This window comes from Zonotrichia leucophrys, chromosome Z, assembly GCF_028769735.1.
Source record: "Zonotrichia leucophrys gambelii isolate GWCS_2022_RI chromosome Z, RI_Zleu_2.0, whole genome shotgun sequence".
Lineage (NCBI taxonomy): Eukaryota > Metazoa > Chordata > Aves > Passeriformes > Passerellidae > Zonotrichia > Zonotrichia leucophrys.
The window spans coordinates 75,484,836-75,499,180 of record NC_088200.1 but is presented as its reverse complement, the minus strand read 5'-3'; the positions used below and the strand labels follow the sequence as shown (position 1 = coordinate 75,499,180).

General features: G+C 47.8%; 1 protein-coding gene across 3 annotated transcripts in view; it reads left to right on the top strand.

Moving 5' to 3' along the window:
• The window catches only part of ZCCHC7 (zinc finger CCHC-type containing 7), an 88,068-nt gene that overhangs the window by 42,127 nt on the left and 31,596 nt on the right, over window positions 1-14,345 (top strand). The gene's annotated exons all lie outside the window — the stretch shown is intronic.

Sequence of the window (14,345 nt, the reverse complement as noted above, 5' to 3'; positions counted from 1 at the left end):
AGCGTCCAGTGCAGATCCAGCTGTGCTGCCCAGCGTCCAGTGCAGAACCAGCTGTGCTGCCCAGCGTCCAGTGCAGATCCAGCTGTGCTGCCCAGTGTCCAGTGCAGAACCAGCTGTGCTGCCCAGCATCCAGTGCAGATCCAGCTGTGCTGTCCTGTGTCCTGTGCAGATCCAGCTGGGCTGCCCAGGGTCCCTTGTAGAACCAGCTGTGCTGCCCAGCATCCAGTGCAGATCTGGCTGTGCTGCCCAGTGTCCAGTGCAGATCCAGCTGTGCTGCCCAGTGTCCAGTGCAGATCCAGCTGTGCTGCCCAGCGTCCAGTGCAGATCCAGCTGTGCTGCCCAGGGTCCCTTGTAGAACCAGCTGTGCTGCCCAGTGTCCAGTGCAGATCTGGCTGTGCTGCCCAGTGTCCAGTGCAGATCCAGCTGTGCTGCCCAGTGTCCAGTGCAGAACCAGCTGTGCTGCCCAGCGTCCAGTGCAGATCCAGCTGTGCTGCCCAGCGTCCAGTGCAGATCCAGCTGTGCTGCCCAGGGTCCCTTGTAGAACCATCTATGCTGCCCAGGGTCCAGCCCAGATCCAGCTGTGCTGCTCGGTACCCAGCCCAGATCCAGCTGTGCCACCTGCCAGGATCTGCACACCCAGAGCACCTGCCCTGACTGTGGGTGCCAGCCAGGGCTGGCTGTGGGACAGGGGCTGATGGGCACAGCCAGGGATCACAGCCCAGGGATCACCCACAGGGATCCCAGCCATGGAGATCACAGCCCAGGGGGACATTTCAGCACTTCTGGACATTTTTAGCAGGTTAGATATTGTCTACCATTAAGCAGCTTCCATTCTCCACTTGTTTGCTCCCTGCTTAGGTCACTGAGGTGTTCCAGTCTGAGCACTCCTGTTGGTATCAGTGACACAGGTGGCACCTGCAGGGACGACACCTGGCTCCTCCACAGCACTCCCTTTTTGAGTGGTGGCAGGGTAGGGAGCCGAGCTATGGGTAAAACACCCTGCTCGTGGGTTTGTTATGGCTCTGTCAGATTGCAGAGGGAAGGGAGGTTGTGCAAGGCTTTGTCAATGCAAGCAGCCTTGGAAGTCAAAAGTATAATCTTCATTATAATGAAACAGAAATAATGAAGGCTGGAGGCAGGTGTGTAATTCAGAGAGCGTGCTGTCAGAGACAATGGCAAAAACCAAATCAGTGTTTCTACAGCTCCTGAGATATGTTCTTTTTAGGCAACCAACGAATTTATCATTCTTTATGTTTCCAAAAGAGGGAGGCTAGCTGTGTATTCCTTTCTCAGATTACATAGCTGGCCCACTTGTTTTCCAGATTTTGAATGTTGCTAATGAGTGATGTAATCTGTTTGTTTTAAATAATGTGTTTACTTGCCTGCGTTTGCATTGAGTAGGTGGCTTTTTATGTTTATACCATTTTTTAAATCCATTTGGAGATCTGCTGGGTAACAAAATGCAGATTACCTTTCCCTTATACTTCCCTCTGCAACTCTGTTAAAAAAAAAAAAAAAGTAATCACATCTTTCCTAGTGCATCATCAAGTTTGTTGATCTTATACAAACACAGATGTAAATGAAAGCAAGTGCAGAAATAATGCATCTCAAATGTACTTTATTCACAATTTCTTTAAAATTAATATCTGATTTTCAGACTTGTGTAGTAGGTGCAAAATACATGTTTGATTTCAGTCATACCCGAATCATCTAAATCACTAACTAATGGCAAAAGGAGATGCAAACTGGAGCTCCCCAGCATTTCTTTATTGCTCATACATCAAGCACTTGAAATGAAATTGTTGGAGGTTGTACTCAGCAGAGGTCCTCACTGCCGCCCAGAATTCATAACATTTGGGAGTTTCCTGCCTCTGGTCTTGCCCTGAGTTAAGGAGGTGAGTGTCTGGGAAGGAGTCTGTACCTCTGGTTTCCAGAATTGGACTGTTTTTCCTGAGCCACATGCTCTTGTCAGCAGGGCAGCCCTGGTGGCAGCTCAGGGCTGGCAGGACGGGTGTGTGGTGGGTTGGGTGTGTGGTGGGTTGGGTGTGTGCCCGTCTCGGTGCTGGCTGGTGCATTCCTGTTCCTGCCAGGATGGCCAGTGCTGGCAGGGCTTCCCGCAGATGTCTCAGCTTTTGGTTGGTGATTGCTGCCCCGAGATGTGCAGGGTGTCTCTGCTTCAGCCCACGCAGCTGAAGAACGGGTCTGGACTCTTCGCTTTTCAGTCTTGAGGTTGTTTATTAATTCTTATCTATAAAATTTTCTCTCTGCCCAACCGAGGTCTGCTCAGCAGGGCAGCCACAGGCACTCTGTGTTGTCTTTTTACACTACAAACTACATATAACATATTTACACTTAATTCCCAATACCCATCACCTGTGTCAGACAGTGCACTGCTACTCTAAACCAACCCCAAAGTGCCAACATCCCTGCAGAAAATGGAGAACAAGAAGAAGAAGGAGAAAGGCTGGACACGCCCAAGTTCCTCCATCTTGTCCCCATAACCCCCATACCAAAAATCCTAAAATCTACATTTTCACCCTGTGATAATTTTATTATTATACCATTCAAATCTCTGTGGCTTTCCAGTCCTCGTACAAAGCTGGTAACTTGCTCCAGGGGTCACAATCAAACGCCCAGGTGCTCTGGGCTGTGTGCCAGGGTCTCTGAGCCCCTGAGGGGGTCCTGGCTGCTCTGGACACCCGGAGGGATGTGCTGAGTTCTGACACAGGTGTGGCTTCCTGCAGGCTCAGGTGCAGTGATCCTGGGCTGGATGTGCCACTGTGTGGGGTGAGCCCACAGCTGTGGCATCGTCCCTGTTTGGGGTCACCCCACTGGGGACACTTGTGGTCACATTTCTCCTCACAGAGAAAAGCAAGGCACAGTCCTTCCCAAGAATATTGCTGGGCTTCACATCCTCTGAACCTCAGAGAAAATAATAATTTTATTTATTTATTATAATATTATTGTTATATTTGTTATTATCTCATTTGCAGTGCCTGTGCTTGTGCCACAGCAGAATGCAATGTGGAGGTTGTTCACCCACAGTGATGGTGTTTTGTTCCTTGGCCTGTCAGTGTGTGTGTGTGTGTGTGTGTGTGTGTGTGTGTCAGGGCTGTCACTGACAGTCATTAGATTCTGGGCAGTGCAGCTGATGCTTGGCAGATTCAGTTTAGATGCAATGTAACATGGTGTAATATAGTATAGAATAATGTAATGTAATAAACTAATTAATTGGCCTTCTGATAAGATGGAGTCCTCCCCATGATTTCTCCCTGCCCTGAGGGTCGTCCTGTGTGCCCCTGGTTTTTAAAGATTTTCTAAGCCTTCTGATGTTGACATTCTTGTAGTGAACTTTCTCACACACTTTCTGTAAATAACTCATTGTTTTGCATTCCTTTATGGAGGAGGAGAGAGTTGATGCACTGTTGGTTTGACCAGTGTCATTGGAGAGGTGGCACTGTCACTCTCCAATCCACTGCCACTTTTGGAAATCTGTAAATGTTGGAGTCAGGAAATAAACTTCCGCTTTTTGCCTTGAGAACAGCAGTGTGTGCGCATCGTGTTATTTGGTGTCCTACAGTGACAGTCCTGCTTTGCCAGACTCGCCGAGCAGTTCAGGACGTGTCTTTGGACACCCTTGGGAGCACCAGCAGGGCCACCATGGTGGCACCCGGCCCCTCTTGCCCAGGGGCTGTCATTAGTGGGGTGGCCGTGGGGTGTCCCCAGCCCCGGCTCCCCCTGGCCAGGCTGTCCTGCTGTGTGTCCTGCTGTGTGTCCTGCTGTCTGTCCTGGTGTCTGTTCTGCTGTGTGTCTGTCCTGCTGTGTGTCTGTCCTGCTGTGTGTCCTGGTGTCGGTCCTGCTGTGTGTCCTGCTGTTGTGCTGTGTGTCCTGCTGTGTGTCGGTCCTGCTGTGTGTCCTGCTGTGTCCTGCTGTGTGTCTGTCCTGCTGTGTGTCCTGCTGTGTGTCTGTCCTGCTGTGAGACGGTGCCCGCTCTCCAGGGCTGTGCCTCCTGACCCAGGCCGTGTGCTCCCGTTGCCAGCTCACCCAGGGCGCAGGCAGGTGTGGGACAGGACAGGTGTGAGCCCTGGTGGCTCCCGAGCCCTGGCTGCAGGCTGGAGCGTGGATCCTGTGCTCCAGGGCTCCTCTTGTCTCCCTGTCCCTGCCGCTGCCCGGCCAAAGATGGTGCGAGCTGCAGAGAGTGTCTGCAGTGTTTGTTCAGAGCCCTGAGACAAGCTACCACCCTGCTCAGGAAATTTGGTTGATTGCACATTTTAAATGAGGCCTTGGTGATTTTTTTCAGTGATAGGACTGGTTGTTTTTTTCCCAGTGTTGCTAGGTAGAAGCAGGATCAGCGTTGCAACCAGCCCTCAGTCATGGGTTCAGACATCCCTTCCTCTTGTCCAGAAAAAGGGGAAAACAACTCCTGAATCAAAGGGGAAAATATCTCCCGAATCAAAGATCTCAGGATTTGTTGCCCAGGTCTGTGATATAGGAGCTGTATCAGTTGCACAGCAGAACCATGATTCTGCTGCAGCACAGGGACTTTCACCTGAGGTACACAGGCAAAACTGTGGAGATGATCGAGCCTTTGTCAGAAAGGAGTGACTTAAATCACAACTTCTGATGTGCATCAGCTCCCTTGGACTAATACAAACATTTCACATTCACTTCAGCTCAGCCACATGAAGTAATTGACCTGAATTAGATAACTGCATATTTTAAAGAATACTGCTGTTTAAAAATCAGCATTGAAACAAAAAAGAAGAAACTTTAATCAAGCAATATATTATAAAGTAAATGAAAAAAATATAAATATCAAGTGCATAATGTTTTCCTATTAGAACAGCAAAAATCTGAGGCTTGCAGTAGTTGAATTTAGCTAGGAAGAGCTAGCATATAATATGCCTTCCATTTATACTGATTTCAGGAAGAAGTGATATTAAATGTCACAAGTCCTGTTTTAAAACTGATTATAAGCAGGTTACCCATTCAGTACTGCTGTTGTCTGATTCACTTTCAGTAAAGGCCTGTTAAATTCTGAGAATTCAAATGCTTAAAATCAAGTATGGGCTTATGAGCTCTCCTGGTCCCTGTGTTCTGTTCTGAGTCTCAGGCTGTGAAAAAATGGAAAACGTGTTAAAATGGAAATTTGGGCAGCCCCCGACTGGGACTGACGGGGTGCTGGTCACCCCTCCTGGCAGCACCTGGGCAAGAGGTGCAGAGACCAAGCTCCTCAGGTGTGTGAACAGCTCCTGTTCTTACAGAACCTACATTTACTAGATAAGGGAGAAAGTTTTGTTCATTACAACAGCGTACCTAAAATATGAGTTGCTTTTCGGTAGCAGTGAGAAGAATTTTCCTATTGCTGTGGTATCAGTGTAAGGAAAAAAAAGGGGGGGTAAAAAAAAGAAAAAAATGCCTAACAAACAGAAAAGAAACCAAAACCACAGAGACACATGATCAAATTATAAATAACCATGTGTTTAGCATTGTAGGAGGTGCTTTTGACCCCACCATTGAAGTGTCAATTGCGGTTATATGGCACGCACAAAATAGAAAGTAGAAAATAATGAGAGAAAAATCAAGGCTACACTATTTGCAAAAACTGTTTTGTTTTATTTATTACAGGTAGAAAGAGCATTTTGCTCCCATGCTGCAGTGGAATGCCCTCCCTGCTCCTGGGGTGTCTGCTGAGATGGCTGTGCCAGTATACATGGGACACAGAGATTAAATCAGGGTCTCAGATTCATTTCATCTCCTTGCAGCATTGAGAAATTCTTAGACAAGCCAAACCTGAATTCTCTCACTGAGAAATGTTATTTGCTGATTGTACAGAGAACATTTCCTTTTCCTCGCTTTTCTTTGGAAAGACAAAGAAGGAAACAGGGTGACATCTTTTCCTTGCTGCAAGGACAGAACTGTTGTAGCCAGTGAGATTTAGCAGTTCTTTTGCAAGGCCACTTCATTTCTCATCACCCCAAAATTCTGCCTCTTAAGTACAGAATGACATGTTTCTGCAGACCCGTTTTCTGTTGTGAGCAGAATTTTCTGTTCCCAAGGAAAGGATGTCTTTGTCATGTGAAACAAGGTAACGCCAAAAAATTGTCACTGCCGTGGAAAAGGAGGCTGTGTTCTTCCTCAATCTTTGCAGCGTTACAGTCTCCACCCCACAGTGTAGGAGCCTAGATGAGAGATGCAGGACTGCAGGGGCTCTCCAAAATGCAGTTTATTGTGCCCAAGGTGTCACAGCAGCCCAGGGCTGTGGGTGACAGAGCTGTGCCCACAGCTGTCAGCTCCAGCTGCAGGCAGCCCTGGACACCCTTAGTTTTAGTTAAATTGCATTACAGACTTTTCTTTTGGTTACAATGCATTATAGACTTTGCTGAGCATCTTCACACAGCAGAACCAATCTGTACCTTAACTCTTATCTATAGCCCATCATAACTACTATAATGACCATATTCATGTTACTGTTCTCCAATCACTAAAAGTTAGTACATTACAGTTTAAGCTAGAAGTTGTTTTTCAGTTTTCTTGCAGTGGAAAATTCTGAGACCTTTTTTCCACTTGCCACATTGGCTGCCTTGTTTGCCTGTGCTCTCTTTCTGCTTGGTGAAATCATCTTCTTGTTTGGGGTGGGTTTATCCTTTGCTCTGAGCCATAAAACCCCTTCTAACTAACACACCCTTTGCCTCCTTGGTTTTTTGCTGAGACTGGCTCAGCAATTCTTTCCTTCCGTATCAAAACTTGCTTCCATCTCTATTCCTTCATCAGACTCTACATTTAAAAATCTTTGTGCCAAGCACACATATCTGTGGGAGTTTCTTGTCAAATTTTCATCCTTCCCAACACCACCGAGCCCAGAGTAAGAGCAGTCTCAAGACGTGTGATCTTCAGGCTGCTGCACATCCTCAGATGCATCAGGGCCTTGTTTCCAGTCCCTGCCAGGAGAGCTGTGCCACTGCATCACTCCTCTATTTCCTTGGAAAAATCCACCTTGAGGAAGCCCTAATGTGTGGGGATGTGAGAATGGGGAGATTTCCTCAAACAGATTGACAGCAAACCTGTGAGGAGGTGTTAATTTCTGTCACCCGAATTGGAGAAGTATTCTGTTCAGTAGGAATATTTTTGAGGAACCTCCTGCTTATGATTCCTATTGCTATCATCATCAGGAGGATCGAAATGGAAACCCGGAATTTCACCCGCTCTGTGTCCACACTGCATTTCTGCTCTCAGAGCCGTGCAGTTTCCCACACCCTGACTCTGAGCAGGCTCTTTGGGAGTCCTTCTGTCTGGGGCTCCTTCCAGAGCTTCCAGGGAAAGATGAGAGTGCTGTTTGGGGTCAGTCTCCTCCCAAAGAGGAGGCTGTGGTGCTCCAGGAGCTGCTCTGGGAGCCTGGTCTGAGCCTGAGCACAGGAAGGAGTCACCAGAGCTGGGGTGATTTAGTTTGCCTTTGCCCAACGGGCCATTTATCAGCACGAAAGAAAGTTGAACCAAAATCCTGGCCCATACCCAAAGACTGGCACTCAGCCTGCATGGAAATGTGATTTATTTCTTCCTGGGTTAAAGATTTTGGGAATTTCAGAGAAAAAGTTAAGATCCCCAATTAAGCTTGACAAACTTCAGATATTCATCTACATCAATATTATTCCAACTCAGGGATTATTTCCCTATTTTATTGTTTATGGCAGCATCAGGAGAGCCGTGCTGTTTCTCCAGGATGCAGCTACTGGTGAATGGTTTTAGGTTTGTGATTCAACTGAAGCATTGAATTTCCAAGAAGCAATTAATTTCCAAGAAGCTTTAAATCTGGATTTCATTGCAGGGAGACGTGTCACATTGTTGGCACCTACCTTACACGGCTTCTTTTAGCCACAGGGCCTTTGGCACATCAGACACCCACAAGAGCAAGGTTCTGGGGACTTTGTTGACTCTTTTTTGGTCATAAGACCTTTTTTGGCACTAACATACTCTGAAATTTCCTTTTTTTTTTATTACTGTACTTTCGGTTTTTTCCCTGTTTTCGTTTTCTCACAGGTAATTCTGAGTTAGTATTTATTATTTTTTTCTTCACCAAGGATTGCTGGAATCTAAAAGGTATTTCAGACAATTCAATCAAATAGCTAAAAAGGGTTTATCTTCAAACTAAAGTATTATTCACTTTTCAGTCATATAGAAAATAGTCAGAAAGTGAAATCTTGATGCACCCAATGAGAACAATAGATTTGTGTTCAGCCTTTCCTTCTCTAAATTAGAAATCACAGTATAGACAATGGGATTTCTAAATCATATATTATACCTTATTCTCTGGTGGGAATAAAATGTTCATGTTTGCCTCCTTTTCTCTGTTTAACTTTGACTGCTGTGAACACTAGGAAGAATAACCCTGCAGCTTTTCTTTCTTTTTTTCTTTTTTTTTTTTTTTTAATCTATTCACTTTATACTTTTCAGACAGATTTTTCCCCGGGGTGAAACAAAGGTTAACTGAAATTTCCTCTGTTGTGTACCTGAACGAATCAGCAGTTTGAGAAGGAAATCCCATTGATGGGCAAAGAGAGTGACAGGCTCTATTTAAAGAATTCCCCCGACTGTGTGGTAGACCAACCATGCCATGAATTTAACTGTTCCTGTGGTCCCCATACTTGTACCCACCAAAAAGAGAGAAAAACCTACTTTGTTCTGCAAATGTTGCGCTAAGCTTTGAAAATCATGAGCCGCTGAGTTTTGTGAATTAACATGGCCAGCAGTGGCCAGCGCTGAAGGAAGCAGTGTTACAGCACAGACAGAAAACAGACAGGAAATTATGCACACTTACATAATGGAAAGGGCACCCTACATGTTCATGTTTAGCATGTGTCCCTGCATTTCATCAGTTTGGTGGTACAGATATTCCACCAAAATATCATTTACAGGATTGTCTTTCGCTTTGTTCACTGCGCATTTTCATTCCCGCTTGGTACGTGGGGCCTTTACCCACAGAGAGCTGCTGAATAAATGGATGTGAGGGAGCCCCAGAAGGGCACAGGTGTGGAGGGGTGCAGGAGGGGACATGCTTGGCACAGAAATGGGGAACAGGCACAAAGTGTGGTGCCAGGCCCTGACTCTGCACCAGCACTGCAGTGATTTCTGTGTTTATTACTGTGTGCTTGAGCACCAGGAGGACTTCCCTGCCCGTCCAGTGCTGTGACCCCATCTGCGCTGTGCTCCGTGTCCCTGCCCAGCTGCCAGGCCTTTCCTCCCCGGCAGGGATGGGTAACTCTTCCCCCTTGGGCTGCTCAAGTTTGTCTGAAGTCCCTTTTGCAGCTCCTGGGAGGGTTTTCCCACTTTTTGCAGGGCTGCTCAGAAGTGTGTGTCTCTTTTCCTGTTTGAGCTCCCGGTTTGCTTTCGGCCAACTCTGCCTTTGCTTCAGTCAACTGCTTACATTTTAATTAATTTCAAAATGGGTTGAGTATTGTTAGTTGGATTTTGTGATGCTTTTCAGAAATGGCAGAGAGAGGTTGCTAAAAATAAAGCATTGCAGGGATTTCCCTACTGCCAAAACATCTGCACATTACTGGCACACGCATAACTTTAGGTATGAAGGGGAGAGGAGAGAGAGCCTCTTTTTGCCAGGAGAAAATGCCTCAAATTGAACTTCTGTCAACAATTCCATCGACTGATTTCCCTGAGGGAGATATGGATCTCTTTTAATGCTGTCTTAAAGAGATATTGACAGGTATTCCATTAAGCAGCAGGTGTTTTGTTTTGAAGTAAACCGTCTCTTTGTTATCGAGGAAAAGTTGAGAAATCCCGAGAAGTGAAGCCCGCCAGGGTCGGTGCTGTTCCCCTGCCCGGGGCTGGGGCGTGCAGGGGGGGCTGCAGCCCCCTGGCCAGCCCTGGGGAGGGGGCTCTGCTGGGATGGGCCCGGAGCCGCCTGTCCCTGGAGCAGGTGTGCAGCGGGCAGGTGTGCAGGGAGCTGGGCCGGGGGCGTGCTGCACACCTGGGGGACACACGGACAGTGCCTTGGGCACGCACGGACACAGACACAGACACACGGACACGGCCGGACACACGGACAGTGCCCTGGGCACGCACAGACAGACACACAGACACAGACACACGGACAGTGCCCTGGGCACGCACAGACAGACACACACACAGACACAGACACACGGACACACGGACATGGCCGGACGCACGGACAGTGCCCTGGGCACGCACAGACACAGACACACAGACACGGCCGGACGCACGGACAGTGCCCTGGGCACGCACAGACACAGACACAGACACACGGACACGGCCGGACACACGGACAGTGCCCTGGGCACGCACAGACACAGACACAGACACAGACACACGGACAGTGCCCTGGGCACGCACAGACACAGACAAACAGACATGGCCGGACGCACGGACAGTGCCCTGGGCACGCACAGACACACACACAGACACACGGACACGGCCGGACACACGGACAGTGCCCTGAACACGCACAGACAGACACACACACAGACAGACACATGGACAGCACCCTGCACACGCACACAGACAGAGACAGACACACGGGCATGGCGGGACGCATGGACAGCGCCCTGCATGCACACAGACACAGACACGGACACACGGACATGGCTGGACACACGGACAGTGCCCTGGGCACGCACAGACACACACACAGACACAGACACACAGACATGGCCGGACGCACGGACAGTGCCCTGGGCACGCACAGACACACACACACACACACAGACACACACACAGACAGACACACGGACAGCGCCCTGCGCATGCACATAGACAGAGACAGACACACGGGCATGGTGGGATGCATGGACAGCCCCCTGCACACGCACAGACACAGACACACGGACATGGCCGGACACACGGACAGCGCCCTCCGCACGCACAGACACACACACAGGCACACCGACAGTGCCCTGCACACACACAGACAGAGACACACAGACGCATGGACACGGCCAGACACACGGACAGCGCCCTGCATGCACACAGAGACACACACACACAGACACACGGACACGGCCAGACACACGGACAGCGCCCTGCATGCACACAGAGACACACACACACAGACACACGGACATGGCCAGACGCACGGACAGCGCCCTGCACATGCACAGACACACACACACACAGACACACGGACACGGCCAGACGCACAGACAGTGCCCTGAACACAGACAGAGAGACACACACACAGACACACACACACACAGACAGACACACACACAGACAGACACATGGACAGCACCCTGCACACGCACACAGACAGAGACAGGCACAGACACCGACACGCACAGACACACAGACAGACACACACACACACAGACAGACATACAGACAGACACACGGACAGTGCCCTGCCCACGCACACACAGACACCGACACGCACAGACACACAGACAGACACACACACACACAGACAGACATACAGACACATTTAACCGTGCCTGCAGCCCCTGTGCCAGGTGCAGGAGTGCCCTGCCCACGCACAGACACACAGACAGACACACGGGCAGACAGACACACACACAGACACACACACACACACACACAGACACACGGACAGACACACAGACACGTTTATCCGTGCCTGCAGCCCCTGTGCCAGGCGCAGGAGTGCCCTGCCCACACACAGACACACAGACAGACACACGGACAGTGCCCTGCCCACGCAGTGCCACCTTGCCGTGCTGTGCAGGACCCAGGGTGACAGGGCCATCCCCGGGTCTGCTCCAGGACAGTGCCCGGCTGAGCCCTGGCACCCTGTCCTTCCTTTCCCTTTGGGGAGCACGGCTGCTTGGGCACAGAAAATGTGAAACTCATTATAGCAAGCTCCCTTACCCCAAGACTTGAATCACCTTGGGTCACACATAATCAGGAATTTTCAGATGTATGTAATATGTCACATTGTGAAATTCTTACAGATCTAGATATTTTTAGGGGGTTTAAGGCTTGTAATTTTAAAATGCTCTTCCACTAGCAGCAGAAGCTGTGTCCTGGTATGGTAAATATTGTTCAGGGATATTCTGAAACAGTCCTTGCCACGGAGATCTTAGTGGAATATAATTAGAGTCCTGTATTCTGTAATATCCTACATTAATTAGCAGTCAAAATCCAATTTTTAAAGCCCAGCTTGGAAATGTATTTGCCCTTCAGGCCCATGTATCATCGTGCCACAGCTTGAAGTGTCCTGTGTTACGGGGCTGCTCATAACACAAAATAAATAAAATACATCTCGTGGTACATTTTGCGATGAGAAGGAAGGGGGCCATGGGCGCTGGCGTCCTTCTTTCGGGAGGTGAGTGGTTTGTTTTCGGAGCGGGATAAGCGCCGCAGATAAGGAAATTTTGTGAACCCTTCATTGTTTCTTCTGAGTCAGGGTTTTGTTCCGCGGAAGCAGATTGTTCCCCCGGGCAATTTCAGGTTTTGACTGCTGGTCCTCCTTCTCCCTCCTCCCCTCCTCTCCCTGTCTGGAATGAAAGAGGGGAGGTTTGAATGCACATTGAACAGTGGTCCTAAATCTGGCTTCACCCTGAGCGCTGCTCAGAAATTTACATTTTCATGCTGGTGGAAGGATACATGTGAATCTCAATGATCTTTCAAAATTTTTCTTTAAATAAAAGCAAAGCTGTTGCTCGCCATTCATCCCATTGTGCAGGGGCAGAGGACAGCCAAAATGTGGTACTTGATAAAGGGAGAACCTTGTGCGGGGCTTCCATTTTCATATAAATGGTGTGTATTTTACATCCTCGTCCTCCCTGATCTGCAGTTTGACAACACCATTTTCTCAAAGTATAAATACAATAAGTTTATACAGGAAAGTCTCTTGTAATTTTTTAGTATAGAAATATATATATAAACATAATAGAGGAATTTATCTTAATATTAAACTTAGTGTAGAAGTTAATATAATTTTATAAAGGAGATAGCATTTAACAAATGAAGATAAGGAAGATTAAAAGCACAAATATATCACAGATGTTCCTGGTTTTATTTAACTCACAGAAAGCTTTAAATAAGTTTCATATGTGCAACTTCTCCACAGAAAAAGGGGGGAAATCCTGTCAGAGATTGTCTGAATAAGAGTTTGAACTGCTGTATTCTGAAGAGTAAAAATAAAACCAAAGCAAATGCAGGAACAAAGCCATCACAGCCCTTCGTTCAGACAGAGATGCACCTTCTGTGAGCGTGCCCACCTTAGAAAATCACGGAGAGCTGCGGAGGGTGCTGGCCGTGGCCCTATTGCAGATTTTTCTATGTGTCTCTACAGCGGGATTTCTACTTGGTTGCAGAAGCAAAACTCTCCCTAGGTGTTTCAGTCTGAAGAACTTATTGTGTGTGAAAACAAAGCCTTTTGCAATCTATTGTGAATTAGAATTAACTTTTATATCACCAAACAGATTTAGTAAAGGGAGATTTTGTTGTAATATTTCATTCAGCATTAAAGCTCTTATATTTATTTTCTGAGCGGAGCAATTTTAGCTTCTTGTATTAGGAGTATTTGAATCATTGTATCATGGTTTTCCCCTGTGAAGCTGGGGATTTTGACAGTGAAGAAGAGAAACTTGGTTGGTTTGCCCTCAGGAAGGACATGCCTAGTGATTAACAGGAGTTAATTCGCTGGTAATTTTGATCTGTGACCATTCTGCATGTGCATTTCTGTGCAACACGGCACTTGCGGTGCCAACTGCCAAGGCAGAGCTTTGAATTACAAATACCTTTTTCTTTATGAATTAATTTCCTTAACAGGCATTTAAGCCATAAATAATGCACTCAAATATGACAGCGTTTCTTTGCTTTTGCTGATCAGCCTGGCAGGGATTGGTTTTCCCTGGAGCGTGCCCATGTTCCTGTCCCAGGTGCGATGCAGCGGTGCTGGCATGGCACTCACTGTGTGTGCCACCACTCAGGGTCACTCCTCATTCACAGCACTTTATTAACTGCCCTCTTTGGGCAGTAGCCACGTCTCGGTGGCAGCAGGAGCAAGTGTTGAGAACAGAAATACCTGAGGGCACTGCTCAGGTTGGATGAAGAGCAGCAGTAGCCTGAGTGACACACCTTATGTCCCGACACTACGTCGCGTGCCTCAACCAAAATTACTGACTTCTTCCAGAAATGAAGACAGAAAATTATAGATGGTACAGTTTTAATTTGTAGTCATCCACCTTCTAATGGAAATGAGTAGTGCAACCAAAACTGGAGACATTTTTGCCGTCCGTAAATCATGACGATGATGCGATTTTTGTCAGTAACGCGGATGCCTCAGATTGAGCTGCAGGATCAGGACAGGGCAGCTTGCATCTAAAGGTGTGCAGACATGCAGGATTGCCGTGCAC